Source organism: Cydia fagiglandana, chromosome 23, assembly GCF_963556715.1.
Source record: "Cydia fagiglandana chromosome 23, ilCydFagi1.1, whole genome shotgun sequence".
NCBI lineage: Eukaryota > Metazoa > Arthropoda > Insecta > Lepidoptera > Tortricidae > Cydia > Cydia fagiglandana.
In genome coordinates this window covers 4703356-4718305 of record NC_085954.1, presented here as the reverse complement: position 1 = coordinate 4718305, position 14950 = coordinate 4703356, and the positions used below count along the sequence as shown (strand labels likewise).

Genomic DNA, 14950 nt, shown 5'->3' with positions numbered 1-14950 from the left:
ATGAAATCCCAACTGATCACAACTAAAACCATGCGATATTCCGTATAGCATAGTCTAATTTAAAGTGAACGGGAAATAAATCACGCGGTAGGTAGGTAGTTTGAAAAAATGGATGTAGAAAAACGCTCAGGTTATCTATGGAATAAAAGTACCCTTCACACTTTCGCGGGCTCAATGATAATGTTTTAGAAATGTTATAAATAATGAAATAATTTTGATAATTCAATGAAAATGCATTTATAATATTAAAAAAAGAATATTATAATTTAAAATCATTATAAATTATTACCTACTGCCAATCCAAGATTGGAACTGGTAAATGATTGTCGAAGATTCCTGGAAACCCTTTAGAAACCAAATCAGGCTTGACCTGCGATTAGTAGTTACCTACATAACTAATCAAGGGATTAAATTTTACTGGTAATGGTTTGTCAGCTAAACCAGTACAATATATTTTGTGAATCATATACCTTTACGCTAATACCACCTATCGAGCAAATTAGGCACTACTTAGTCAGGTAGCCTGTGGTAAAGTGACATCTTTGTTGGTTATGATTAAACTTAACCTCGCCATCTTGTTTCACATGGATAGCGTAAAGATCACTCACACAAACAAGCGTTAGAGCAAAATCTTCTAAATTTTTAAATGAATTTGTAAATAATATCATTGAATAACTGGTCATAATTTTTCATTTTGCAAAAACAAACGATCCATATTAAGATATGGATCAAGGTTTAAAGTGCGGGAAATGAACTTATTATGAGAAAATCTGTAAATACAATTGTATGAAATTCAGATAAGGAGAACCACCTTAATAGTCGAGTTTGGGACTAGGGACTAGCTGCATTGTTTCTCATTAATGACAGTAAGCAATTTAAATCTGTATAGGTAGTTATTTTATGTGTCTCTTCCATGGGGGGTGAATGCCATAATCGCCACGCTTGGCATGCGGGTTGGCGATCGCAGTATCTCCACGCTGCTGCCCATGCTCCGACCGGGTCATGGTCTTGGGGAAGCCTATGTCCAGCAGTGGACGTCCTCTGGCTGATATGATTCTAGCGTTTTCCCGCTTTGTAGAGGAAAGCGCCTACCGCCCACCGGGTCCCCCCCCCTCAATGTGTTAAACGGGAATACCTACAAATATGTGGCTAGATAGAGGCAATAAAAGATCATGTCAAATTACCTAATTATTAAATAAAAAATATATTTTGCTTATAAAGAAACAAGCTAAGTTTAATCTAATCAAAGTCAATCATAACATAAATTACGCGTCAACAATAACACAAAACATCAACTGTCCTAGCAAAAAAAAGCCCATCTCTCATCGGTCACCGTCCAAAGTTCCAAAAACGGCCATGCACGTATATATTGTAGCATTCCCACTTGACCTAATCAATCAAGCTCTTACGGACCCGGCAATAAAACGCGGAACAACGGGCGCTAGGGCTCAGCGTTTTTGTGAAGTAACCGTTTCGAAAAATCCGTTTTTTTTTTAACAATGATAATATTTTTACTGGCATTCACCGTATTATTGTGCAGCGCTGGTGGCCTAGCGGTGAGAGCGTGCGACTTGCAATCTGGAGGTCGCGGGTTCAAACCCCGGCTCGTACCAATGAGTTTTTCGGAACTTATGTACGAAATATCATTTGATATTTACCAGTCGCTTTTCGGTGAAGGAAAACATCGTGAGGAAACCGGCCTAGTCCCAATAAGGCCTAGTTTACCCTCTGGGTTGGAAGGTCAGATGGCAGTCGCTTTCGTAAAAACTAGTGCCTACGTCAAATCATGGGATTAGTTGTCAAGCGGACCCCAGGCTCCCATGAGCCGTGGCGAAATGCCGGGATAACGCGAGGAAGAAGAAGATTCACCGTATTATTGTATCGGTAAGTTTGTCTAATAATAATGAAACCGTTAGACTTATATCGACCGAGTATGAACCATGGTTACCTTTTGTATTGTTTTGTTTTTAATTGTTTGTATATAAGTCTAGTGAAACTAACCGTGAATCATTCAAAACTGTTAATGAAACCGTTGCTTTTTTAGGTAAAATTTAAAGACAACTTTCTAGATTCTCTTCAATAACGCCAGGGCGCCCCGAAGGGACTATCCAATAGTATACGTTGATACACATCGACTTTCCCACTTGGGTCCGTTTCACGAAAACTCTTATGAGCTTGTAAAACAAAGCAACTTCATAAAACAACATTTCAAGTTCTAAGTAAAAAGAGACTTTCGCTTGTATTACAAGTTATAAGCTTTTGTGAAACGGGCACCAGGGGGTATTGGATTTTTTAAAGTGTCGAGTGCAGCGTAATAACCTTAATTATTATTAGTATGATTACCAATGTGGCTACTTCAGAGTTAACTAATTAATAACTAGTATACCTATGGTCACAACGTCGCACCTGTCACGTTGCTGTTCTATCATCAGTGAAATAAAACAAAACTATTACTAAAATTTCTCCGTTTTAGCTCGTCAAGACAATACTGTTACCGACCGTTCCTCTGTTCCATTGGTCATAACGCGACGCACTAAATGTTTCGTTACCGTTATTTACTAACAATACCAAACGTTACGTTTCGTTACACAAAAAAACTAAACGATCCATCCCTACTGGGCGACGGAAATTGCGACATCGACCGTCGGACGTATCGACAATACGCGTTCGTTATGATGAATAGGACGCCGATGGTACAACCGGACCGAACGGGCGAATTCGTTCAACTATAAGAATGTTCTACTTCCGGTCCAATTCGAGCAATAAGTATAAGATGTCACACCGACACGATACTGATCTGCCAGTGTCAAAAGTGACATTCCGTCAACCAAAAACGTCAGATTTTGACATTGACAAAACTTCAAACAACTTCAAAACTTCACAATAGGCCACAAAGGCACTTTTACACGTCAATATTGAATTTACATATAAGCTAAAATAATAACAATACATCAACAATTTATAAAATAAAATCGACAGATCGGTATCCTATCGCTGTGATATATGATAAGCATTGTTCGAATTGGGCCCATAGTTATTGTATTATAGGTATAATTACGCACTACGTAATCTACCGACTGCGCCAGTAGAAGTATACGCATTGTCACATTTATTTAATCCTGTCCCTTCTCCTGAACCTTCAAACCCAACTGACAAAACTCCATACAACTTAAAATTTATTTATTTTTTCCACAATTTTAAGTGGATAATCATGTCACTATAACCTTAATGGCAATCCGGAATGCTGAAAATCATACATTCAATTCGCTCTTTTTAACAACATTTAACCAGCTGAGAAAGGGCCCGATTCGGATTTTGAAATAGATATTTTTTAGACATCACCATGATACGAAAACGATATGTTTAAGATCTAACCTGTCAAATTTGACATTTTCGCGATTCTGGAGATACTCTTGAACGATTTTCACAGGATATGACTTAGAGATCCAATTCACATCTATAGATATCTTACTCTATCTAACGTAAAAGTGACATTGGTTGCCCGAATTGCGCTGCAAAAGAGAACTAGTTGATATCTAAACTATAACGTATCTAGAATAGATCCAGTACGTGTCGTCTCTTGTGAATATCTTGAAGTTCGAATACGGCAGAAAGTCTCTCCAAATTAAAGTTTAAGATTCCTCTCCAATTTCAAGTGATTAATCATTAAACGCGAAGTCAAAACTGTCCGAACATAAGTCGGAGCCCTGATTGCCGAGTTGGGTCGTAAATTCACTGCAAGCTTGGGCAATGGCCAAGCAAGTGGCGGCCAAAATCTGGCTCAATTAGAGAAACGGTTTAATTGAAAACAAGTATATTTTTCACTTAGATTAACGGCTAATGGAAATGTATAAAGTTAAGAAAGATACATTTTCTTTAACGGCAATAATATAGTTTACAACCGATATTTTATTTTTTAGGCTGTGGTAGTGACGTTAAATCTAACACAGGATAAACTATAAATATGTACGTTTTTATGCGATTGCAAACGAGCACCGTCGTCCATTGGACATAAGCAACATCGGAGGAGCGGAGGAGCGGACGGATTAAGATACGTCAAATATTACGTCTAGGTACGATATAGATTCGATGTCAGTGTCAAAAGCGACGTTTCTTCAAACAAAAATGTCACTTTTAACACTAACATATCTAATCCATTTCGTAACTAGACGTAATATTTGACGTATTTTAAAGTTCGAAACGGGCCGTTAAGCTTTACCAATTCTTGAGAATCCACAACACCAGCTTCTACTAACGTAATATATAAAACCGAAACAGATGTACCTACGTAATATGTATCCGTCTATAAACTGTGTGTATATTAACTTCAGGTTGCGATATAAGTACTCATACTCTATCATAAAATGTGCGCTAGACCGTCGAATGCAAGCTATAGTCAAAGCGGTCAAAATAAGGTAAGAATATTTCTACTAGAGATACTCGCATCGTGAGCGAAAAATATGGGGTGTACTAAGTTTTGTGTCGGCGAAAACGTAGCGCAATATCGTTGAAACGTGTTGAATGGATAACGTGATAGTGATCTTCGCTGCTAGCTTGTTTGGTATAATAAAAATAAAGATTTAAGGAGAATAAGAAGGTACCATCGCCCACACTGTTAACTGTACATCGGTGGTCCTTGTGCCTTTTGTAATAAGGTCCATCAATGTACAGTTAAGAGTGATTGCTATTTGTAGTTGAAAGTCTTAGAATTAAGAAACCTTATATAAATGTTAGAGTATGGGACTCCAAATAATTCGAAATAAAATGGTTTAAATTGGCTCTGCATGGTTTTAAACCGCATGTACTTAATAAGAAAATATTGTTAAAATGTGAACTTTAATAGCTTTCAGTAGGGTGGAATATATGGCTTCGTATGCGGTAAAGGGTTAAGGATAATATGGAGAAAACCGGCATATGAAATTAATTGCAGGGAAGAGCGTCATACGGCAAGAACTTTCGTATTTGTGTACATGCGCTGGCGCCGCTCAGATACAGTCAGAAAGGAACAATAAGTGAAGTACGTGAAACGCAAGTATTAAAAGCGACGAGAGAGCTTGTAAACGGTCTTCCCTTATAGACGGTCTTCTCATAAACAAATTAAATTTATTTTAGGTATCTTAAACATAATTCTATAACGCACCACGTTGTTCAGAAGAACAAACACATTGTCAGCTACTTACCTGTAACAAACAATTAACAATAAATTAGATAATATATATAAAGCAAAAAAAAGAACATACAATCAACAGGACACACAAATGGGTTTTACTCAGATTATAAAACAAAAGTTGCCAATTCTGTGGACAACAGTTGGATGGTGTTTAGCAAAAATGAGTCACCCCACATCCATTTTGCAATAAAATGTCAACTTTAAGCGTCAATATTTTGAGTTGACATCTTATTTAAAAATTAATGTGGGTTGACACATTTTCAATTACACAAACGGGTCTACCGCGATATAATTTCATTGTTTTTACCTTTAAACTTCATTCATCATCATCATCATCCTTTCATTTTTATAAACTAATTTCGGGTATTTTAGTGTTGTTTTATTAATATCTCCGTTGACATTTGTTGGGACGTCAGTCTTTCCGTGACCACAGCTGATGCAACTCAGCTGAAACGTCGGAATTAAAGGTAAAAACAATGAAATTATATCGCGGTAGACCCGTTTGTGTAATTGAATATGTGTACAAAACGCGAGAGTTTAAAGTGTTATATGGTTGACACATTATTGCGTATCAGCATCCAGTTAACAGTTTAGTTATTTTATCATAAATATCTTACAAAAAAGCCGTACATGATTTCGTCACGGCCAGTAGGTAATTCGTTCAGTATGGATTATGGATTCTTAAGGCAAATGTACAGTATTAAAATAGTTCGGTAACGTCATACAAACTATATGGTATACCGAACTATTGGAATACTTTCGATGCTACCTACTATATGACGCTGACTGTACATGTAACTATAATACAGGAGACGCCATTCATCTACGATTTACCTCAGCCACAGTGGAGCCTACGTCCGTGGTTCCCTTTGATTGCCACCCGCTTGGAACGGAGATGCTCGGCTGCTCTACGGTTTGTTTATTCTCTTGATATGCAGTTGCTATGCGAGCGTAGGTCCAAGAACATTTCATCATCATCGTATCCGCCTTTTATCGCCCACTGCTGAGCATAGGCCTGTCTTCGAGTACACCACATAAGGCTGATTTAGACGGCGCGCGAAATCGTATGCGATTTTAGCTACATTGCGGACTGTTGGTTAAGTCCAATTCAACCGACCGATCAAAAACCGCAATGTAATGAAACTCGCATGCGAGTACTCGCATCGTCTAAATGAGCCCTTATCCCGGCCCCGAGACAATCTCATCCAGATGTGACCCGCAATCTTCCGAATGTCGTCCACCCAACGAGCCAACGGACGCCAGGCACTCCTTTCGTCTGTAAGCGGCCACCATTCCGTTAACATTTTGACCCACCTGCCTTCACTCTGGCTGGCAACATGTCTCGCCCTTTAAGTTTGTTAATGACGTATCCGACGTCTTGCACCTTGGTGCGACGAATATGTATATCTATGTAAGTATAATTGTATTTAGTTAGTCCTCATTTAGAGGGCGCGTGAACTCGCATACGATTTAAGTTACATTGCGGAACATTAAGGTTACATCAATTCAGTCGACCGATCGAATAACGCAATGCAATGAAACTCGAGTTCTCGCATCGTCTAAATGCCCTTATACTCGTAGTTAAAATACTTACTTACTTAATGGCGCAGCGACCCAAAATGAGTCTTGGCCTCCGACACGAGTACACGCCAGTTGCCTCGATCCTGTGCCATCTCCCGCCAGTTATCAGCATGGAGATCGCGCAAAAATACCTACTGCCTCAACTGTCACATACCTACTCAAAATATTTCATCAAAAAGCTGTCCCTTTACTCACTTACATCTTAGTCTAAATTTTTAAATATACTCGAATGGACGTTGTGAAACAGTTTTACTATAGTCAGACCGTAAAAAGTCTGCACCGATTTTGATAGCCCACACAGTACAAGTGTCATTTTAAACGTCAAACTTCTATGAAATTATGACAATACATAACACTTACACTGCGTGCCTGCGTGGGCTATGAAATCCGCTGCAGACTTTGTTTGGTGCGACTATAAGACTACCTATTCCAGATATTTTCCTATTTTGCACGTAAGTTTGAAGCTTCCTTTTTTTTACACACGGACTTACTTTTACTAACTCACAGAGTTATAAAAGACTTAAAGCATCCAGACACTAAACTCTTTCGAGCGGACGTGTTAACCCGTCCAATTCTCGCTTTACCGGTTAACTTCCTACTGAAACTCGGATGTCTTTTGTTCCCCGGTTTAAAAGTTAGCGCGTCAGTGGCGGGTTCGGACGTTTTAAAAAATTAAAATATCTCAGATTTATTAAAAAGGAATAGTCGCCATGTTTAATACGCTTAGAAATAAAGGAAAAGTGAATAACTCACTGCTTCGGACGAGACTGGGACTCGCGAATCCGTGATACCAGTGTTTATCAAAAGCTTGTAACTTGTAGAATTGGAAGTCCCTTAGCACCTTTTGTTAGAAAGGGACATCCACTTGTATTACAAGTCACAGGCTTTTGATAAACAGGACACAGCTCTACCCACTGAGCTACCGAGACTCATACGCTGAAAGCGAATATAGAGGCAAATTCTGTTAGGACAATACCTCGCAGAATATGTAACGTTGACAAACCACCCTGTATATCTCCAGGTACAGATACGCCCCAAACATGGCAGGCACACATCCTGTACAACCTGGATAAGGTCTGCCGCACACGGCTTAGATTAATCAAGCGGACCACAATGGTTTCCTCCATAAGGGCACATGCACACCAGGGATGTTGCGGATGCAGATTTTTTGACATCCGCGGGTGCGGATATTTAGAAACCTCACATCCGCGGATGCGGATGTCAAGATTTGGTACTTAAAAAACGTCAATAATTACATTTACAGCATTTTTTTTTTAAACAAAACGTTTAGTATTTGAGCAAGGATATAAGTGCGTTATATATTTAATAAACAGTAACTTGGCTAACTTTTCGGGATGTAGCCGATTTCATTATATACTTATAATGACGAAATTACCTAGCACTTACGCCGCCGGCGCCGCCGCTAATACGTTCCTGTTACCGACTTGGTCGACATTCGCATCATGCGGATGCTCCGGATCGATTTTATGCGGATGCGGATACAGATGCGGATGTTGAAAATAATGCGGATGTTCCGCGGATGCGGATGCGAATATTCGCAACATCCCTGATGCACACTAAATATTTAAGCTTGCGACTTCTCAACCAATATTGCATGTCAATGCATGCTCTCATATTGCATGTCAATGCTGCGTTTATCTTTGTACAATTTTACTACAAAACAAATAAAATTATTTTTTATTTGAATTTGATCTGGAGTTGTTATGGATATGATAACTTCTTTCTATAATAAGGCAGTACCTATCAGAAAGTGACATAATTCCTTCAACTATTTAGGTACTTAAATAAAAGTAAACAAATAATTTGTACATTTTCGGGTAGTTATAACATTTATTGGTTAACCAACCAAATACATAACCGCATGGATCTGTCATTGAACGACCTGACTTTAACCTACGTTTTTCGATCATGTAATGTTTTTAAAACCCTTAAATGACTTAAGGAGCCATTTGAGGGTAGATTTTGTTTACTTTTATTTAAATGCCTAAAGATACAGACTATAGAAAAGTGACAAAAAATACTTTTTATCAACCAGAAACGTCATAGGTTTACAGATACAACTTAATTTATATTTATAATATAGTTTAAAATAATCATAATTATATTAAAATTTCTCACTTGTGCTTACTCTCTACGACGGTCATCGTCCCATTCGACAATTTATTGCGATTTAAATCGCAGCTCGACTAATCGCCAGTGTGAGGCAGCCCTGAGAGCCTCCGCACAAGAGCGGATTTATGTTTCCGCCACCAGACAAGCAGACAAACATATAGCTTTACGCGTAGTACCTCTACCACGGGTTGTTATCCAAACTATGTAAGCGGTGGTGGCCGAGTTGATCTGACGTCCGACTTTCAATCCAGAGGTCGCGGGTTCAAATGCTGGCCTGTACCAATCAGTTTTCGGAACTTATGTACGGAATATAATTGGAGCTTTTCGGCGAAGAAAAACATCGCGAGGAAACCTGCATACATCTGCGAAGAAATTCAAAGGTGTATGTGAAGTCCCCAACCCGCATTGGGCTTGCGCCGTTTTAGTGCTTTTATGAAAATTATGAATAATGCGGTGACTATAAACTCGTGGTAGGGGCCAGATTTGGTAGAACACGCAGTTAACGTTAATGGTTAGTTTAGTTTAGATATTATCGCGTGAAGCCGCTTAGTTAATGGAGAGTTAACTGCTTCGATTAAATCGGTGATTAGTATCAAAATTAGTAAAATGAGCGCGACTTTACAGGCGAAATTATAGTTGTAAATAAGCGAGACCCTAACTTTAGGGTTTGGAGACGTTTTTAAAAGTAAAGACAAAGTTAATGAAGTAGGTACTTTTTTTTCCACAGGCAACTAATACTCATCGAGACAATTCTAAGAACCCCAAACACAATTAGGTTTCGTTGTTTTATCACAGAGTTCCTATGGCCACCTCCGGTCTCCATCATCAGGTCAGCTCGATGACACCATAATATTGCATTGTCACGCGACTTATATATGTATGCAAAATTTCAGCTCAATCGGAAACCGGGAAGTGGATCAAATTTAACTTGCAAGATTTGATTACACACAGAACACAGACAACGGTCAGGTGAAACTATATAACAGCTTGTAAACATTAAGTCACTGTTCATTACTTTTATGTTAAACACTACTTGTTGTAGTAATGAATAACACCTATTACACTTGATATAATAATAATAGGCCTTTTCATCTGTGTCAGATGTTTTAAGCAGCATCCCGGTAACGACACTTGTGTTCGTGGCTGTATAGCCCTATGCGGGAGAGGATCCCTCGTCCACATACGCGGCAGGTGTGTGCTCCCCCAGGTGGGTGGGGGTTGGAGGCCTTTATTAATTATATAATCCACGTAAATAAACTTTGCTTTAATAATTATATAATCCACGGCTGCAAGTTTTCAATATCGACTGTATTTTTGTTAGACTTAGATAATTATAGACAAATTCATGCTAGAAAGGAATAACATCAAAAAAAGTAAGTCATCCAATCAAATTCCCTTTAATCATTCCCCGTCGAGAACTCGTCAAACGTTATATACTTATTACTAGCGTTATATTATTGCGTCGATTTGTAGGGACGAAACCTCAAGTGGCACTTGCAGCAGGCACCTTGGCCACGATCAAAGAGTGCCCTAAGTGCCGAAGAGTGCCTAAAGTGCTTAAAGACGTTGGAGTGCAGATGAGTGGGACAGGTATTTCGGATTGCGATACGGCCTATTTTTTATTATAACATCTTCATTTGTATTACCCATTCAATGCAATTTTCAACGAGGAAATACATTAAAATTATATTTGACTTTCATCCCCCAGGGTCAAGGATAGGGTACCTACCAGGAATCTTAAAAAACATATTCCTTTTTTAAATTGTTTGCATCTGGCTGTTGTAAATCCGCACTTAAACACTGCACTTTGAAGTTCACTTTCCTATCACTAAGCACTGTTACTTTTACTACTATACTTCACTGTATCACTGTTACTTTATTTTTTGATTACCTACTGACTTGACCATGGAAACTGTTTGACTCCATTGTTTTTGGAAAACATACCGTTAGCTAGTTTGCATTTTAAATAGAGGCATCTAGCGATCCATTCGGTAATTAATTTACAGTATGTACACTTATCTGGCAATTTTATATCGAAACATAAATCATGGACCTAATTATCCGTAAAACGAATGCCGTAGTCCTCTCCCACGACATTAACTTCAAATGAGACAAAACAATACTTTTTCAGACAATTACATCGGTATAAAGATCGTATATAATTACGAAATTGATATTGAATAATTAACTTTGAGGTAACGTTTTAAGGTTGACTTTTCAATAGCGCAGATAGAAAGCAACAATTTATCAATTAGGGTTGAAAAACTGGAAATGGTTAAAAGAAATAAAAAGTTTCAGTTTTTTCGGAATACATTTATTTATTTAACATAAATTATCTAGATAAACGGTATTTATTCTTCAGAAAACGCCCAAATTATATTATTATTAAGCTACAACAAAAGTAGTGTTTTGAAAAAAGAATCTTACGTAGGCAATCTACCACAAAACCAACATGAAAAATCAATTAGAGTAAAATTTATTAAATTAATCCAGTCTTCTCATTAGAATCAAAAACCAAGGGTACAAAATTGAAACTCCTTTTCCCCTAATTAACCAACTGCACCCCAAAATCCAATAAACTTTAAAGATAACGCGTTAAGCAGTAATAATAATTACGCAATCTACAATAATTCCTCATTTAGAATTCCTTTTAAGTTCCTAACGGTAAAGCCCCCTCCCCCTCACCTCCCACCACTCTGCACAAAACGCCCCCCATTTCCTTGCATTAAAACTCTCACAATGCCATCATTTTCATGCAAATGACCAAAAGTTGCTTTTAAAATTCTTAGCTTGAAACGTTCTTGTGAGGGGGCTTGGAAAGATTTTGCTGGGTGAACAGTAACAGTCATGTGAAGAGGAAAAACCAGTGATTTAACATAAAAGCATAACATAAATACTTGATTTAACAACCTGAGTTGCCGCAAATCGTGCTCAATCGAGTGCAATATAGGAGATGCCTATCTCCAGCATTGGACGAGAGTAGGCTGCTGCTGATGATGATGATGATATGAATAAGCAAACTAAAATGGAGTTGGGCGGGATATGTTGCTAGGCAGAGTGATGGCAGGTGGGCTAAAATGTTAACGGAATGGTAGCCGCTTTCGGATGAAAGAAGCGCCTGGCATCCGTTGGCTCGTTGGCTGGACGACATCCAGAAGATTGCGGGTCACTTCTGGATGAGATTAGCACAGGACCGGGACAAGTGGTGTACTAGAAGAGAGGCCTATGCTGAGCAATGGGCGATAAAGATGTTTAAGCATTGCTCTGCTATCATCAAAAAAGTTCTGAATGTTAAAATTACAGAGATGAAATCCAGAAAATAAAATATAGCTACCTATATACAAAGTGTTAAAATTACTTCATAAGTAATACTGGTTAGCCTTTATGCAGTCTAAGTTTGTTTTATTTTACAAGTCTAAGCTAAGAATAGCATAGACTTCCTGTTCAGGTTTTATCAATTCTAGCCCGTACTTTGCTCATCCGGTTTAACGAGTCATCATGACTGATGATATGGCAGTTTTGAATAGTTTTTATTTCTCATGATGCCATTTACACGAGACTGATGCAATATGTTGTCATGTTACATTAATATTAACGAAATCTAGCTTGTAAGTTGGTCAATATCCATAAATGTTGAGCAACTTTGAAGCTAGATTTTTGTTTGTGTCGTATTGTATGTATATGGAACAAGCTTTTACAAAACGCTAACAAATAATAGCTGATTCATAACACCAGAATTAGACACCTACATATTCAATCAAAATAAACAAATATTAATGGAACATTCATTTGGTGTAATTATGTACAGTCAGCAGCAGATATACCTGAGCGGGCAAGGTGTCCAAGAAAACATATACACTTCAATCGTCACAAAAATAAGGACATCTAAGTTGTCATTTTAGCGTAGGCTTTCAGTTCGTCACATATATCTTAACTTCTGAGTTTTTCTTTAACACATACACCCTTATTTAATCACAATGACAATAACGGTTAAAAAGTCAGTGGTATCTAAGCACTCAAATTCAAGCTGCTGTCATTAATACCTACACGCACTGCCAATCACGTACGTCAGCAGCCAGGGTGCCACCAGTTGCTAAGCAGTTGTTATTTCAATGGTAACTAAGCATCAACGTTTTATCAGTTTAACTTTTAAAAAAATACTGTAGCAGCTACGAATTGACACCTCCTTTCTTAAAGAAGTTTTTTATCGTCAAGTGTCAAATTTAGACAATAAATAAGTAGGTTCTGAGTATTACATATATATTCTTTGGTAGGTTCTACGAGAATGATCGGTTTTTTATTTTAACTGTCATAGGCAGCCGTTCTTCAAAACCGTAGAGCATATTATATGTTAATATATTTATTTAGCCCGCTTATTGTACTAAAATATACTATATAGTACTAAAATACGATGCTCCGAATCGATCAAAGAACGAAGGAGAAAACAATAGAATTGAAACGTAACACGTTCACTGTCCCAATCTGACATGTAAACCTTATGGCTTTGTAATAAGAGGCTAGCCGTGGCCCCGGAAGTGAGAAGCACGGGCAGTAAAGGTGTTAAGCATATCCAACTATGACTCCTCTCTTTATTTTGTTGGAGGAATGACGAATTTTGTTTTTACAACTTAGCAGAGAGGATAGAGTATACGGAGTTATATACAGTATGTATCAGACCGAAAGGCCAAGAAAGAGACCCATTAATGTTTAGGTCATACTGAGCAACTTTTACTATGGGACCAACCCCGAAACCCCCAAAAAAAATTACTCTCCCATAGAAAATTTCAACATCAGACCAGCAAAATGTATAAAACTTCCAATTATTTTTCCGCGTTATCGGGGTTGGTCCCATAGTAAAAGTTGTCCAGTATGATCTAAACATTAATGGGTCTCTTTCTTGGCCTTTCGTCCTAATACATACTGTATATCTTTGAACTTATTGTTAGTATAACCTAGCAGTAAACATCAAATGGCATTCGGCACAGGAGTAATCTAAGGAACGCCCACTGCGGGTTCAAACCTACAACGTCCTGTTAGAAAGTCGTACATACGCTACATGTGACATAATATCTTCAAAAAACATATAAACTTATGCGAAATTAATATAAAACCATAAATTAATAATAGAAATGAAACCCAAAAAAAAAAGCTGTAATTTCTAGGTGCGTCCGACTGAGATTTGAACCCGCGGTCTCTGCTTTGAAAAGCAAACGCCTTAGTAACAAGACCACAACGTGCCTTGACAATTGGCTCTAAATTCGGCTTCAGTTAGCTTTCGCTATGTGTCACTCATTCGTATTGATGATTCTATTCAATAAAAGAAATAGTTTGCAGTAAGTTGACTGACAGACCACTGTCAATGGTTGAAGGGCAAAACGTGAGATAGATGTATGTGATGACAAGACTGTACTGCTTTCGATGATTGTCAAAACGCTTTACCTGAAATTAGCATAGCTATTATTCATTCAATATACGACCATACATGTATGCTTTAAACGTCTATTTTTCCATATTGTTCAGATATATTTGACACGTTGACCGCTTAGATACCAGTGGTTTTTTGACAGCTAAGGTATCAATGATTTGTTGTAAGTGTAGAAATTAATGAACAGCGACTGTTAAGATATTTGTGACATGTTGAGCGCTCACAAGTAAATGCTACCATGACAGTCAACAACTTTTTGACAGTTTAAACGTTTACCTCTCTTTGAGCACCTGGAGTGTATAGCGACTTCTGCTGCTGACTGTAAGTAATATCTTTATTGTATTATCAAAAATAGACCATATATTAAGTATGTAAAAATAAACAATCACCAATCTCTGTCAGAAATATAAGATTGCAGTTACATTTTTGTGAAGAAATCCCACCGCAAAGGACAATACATCTTACGCCATTCATATAAGGTATAAATTCGCAAAAAAAAGTTGTATCCAATTCAGATGATAGTAAACAAAAGCCGTTCGTTTTTCATCAACGCATTCGCACGCTTTTGTACGTTTTAGTTTTTCTTTTCAATTTTGTTGGATTGTATTTTTTGAAACAATTCATTGTTGGACAGTGTGGCA

The 14950-nt window shown here is 37.8% G+C and overlaps 1 protein-coding gene and 1 long non-coding RNA gene across 4 annotated transcripts in view; one reads left to right on the top strand and one right to left on the bottom strand.

Annotated features, from left to right (window-relative positions):
• The window catches only part of LOC134675876 (heterogeneous nuclear ribonucleoprotein L), a 678145-nt gene that overhangs the window by 292673 nt on the left and 370522 nt on the right, over nt 1-14950 (bottom strand). The window lies entirely within an intron of this gene.
• The window catches only part of LOC134675947 (uncharacterized), a 205412-nt gene that overhangs the window by 125428 nt on the left and 65034 nt on the right, over nt 1-14950 (top strand). The gene's annotated exons all lie outside the window — the stretch shown is intronic.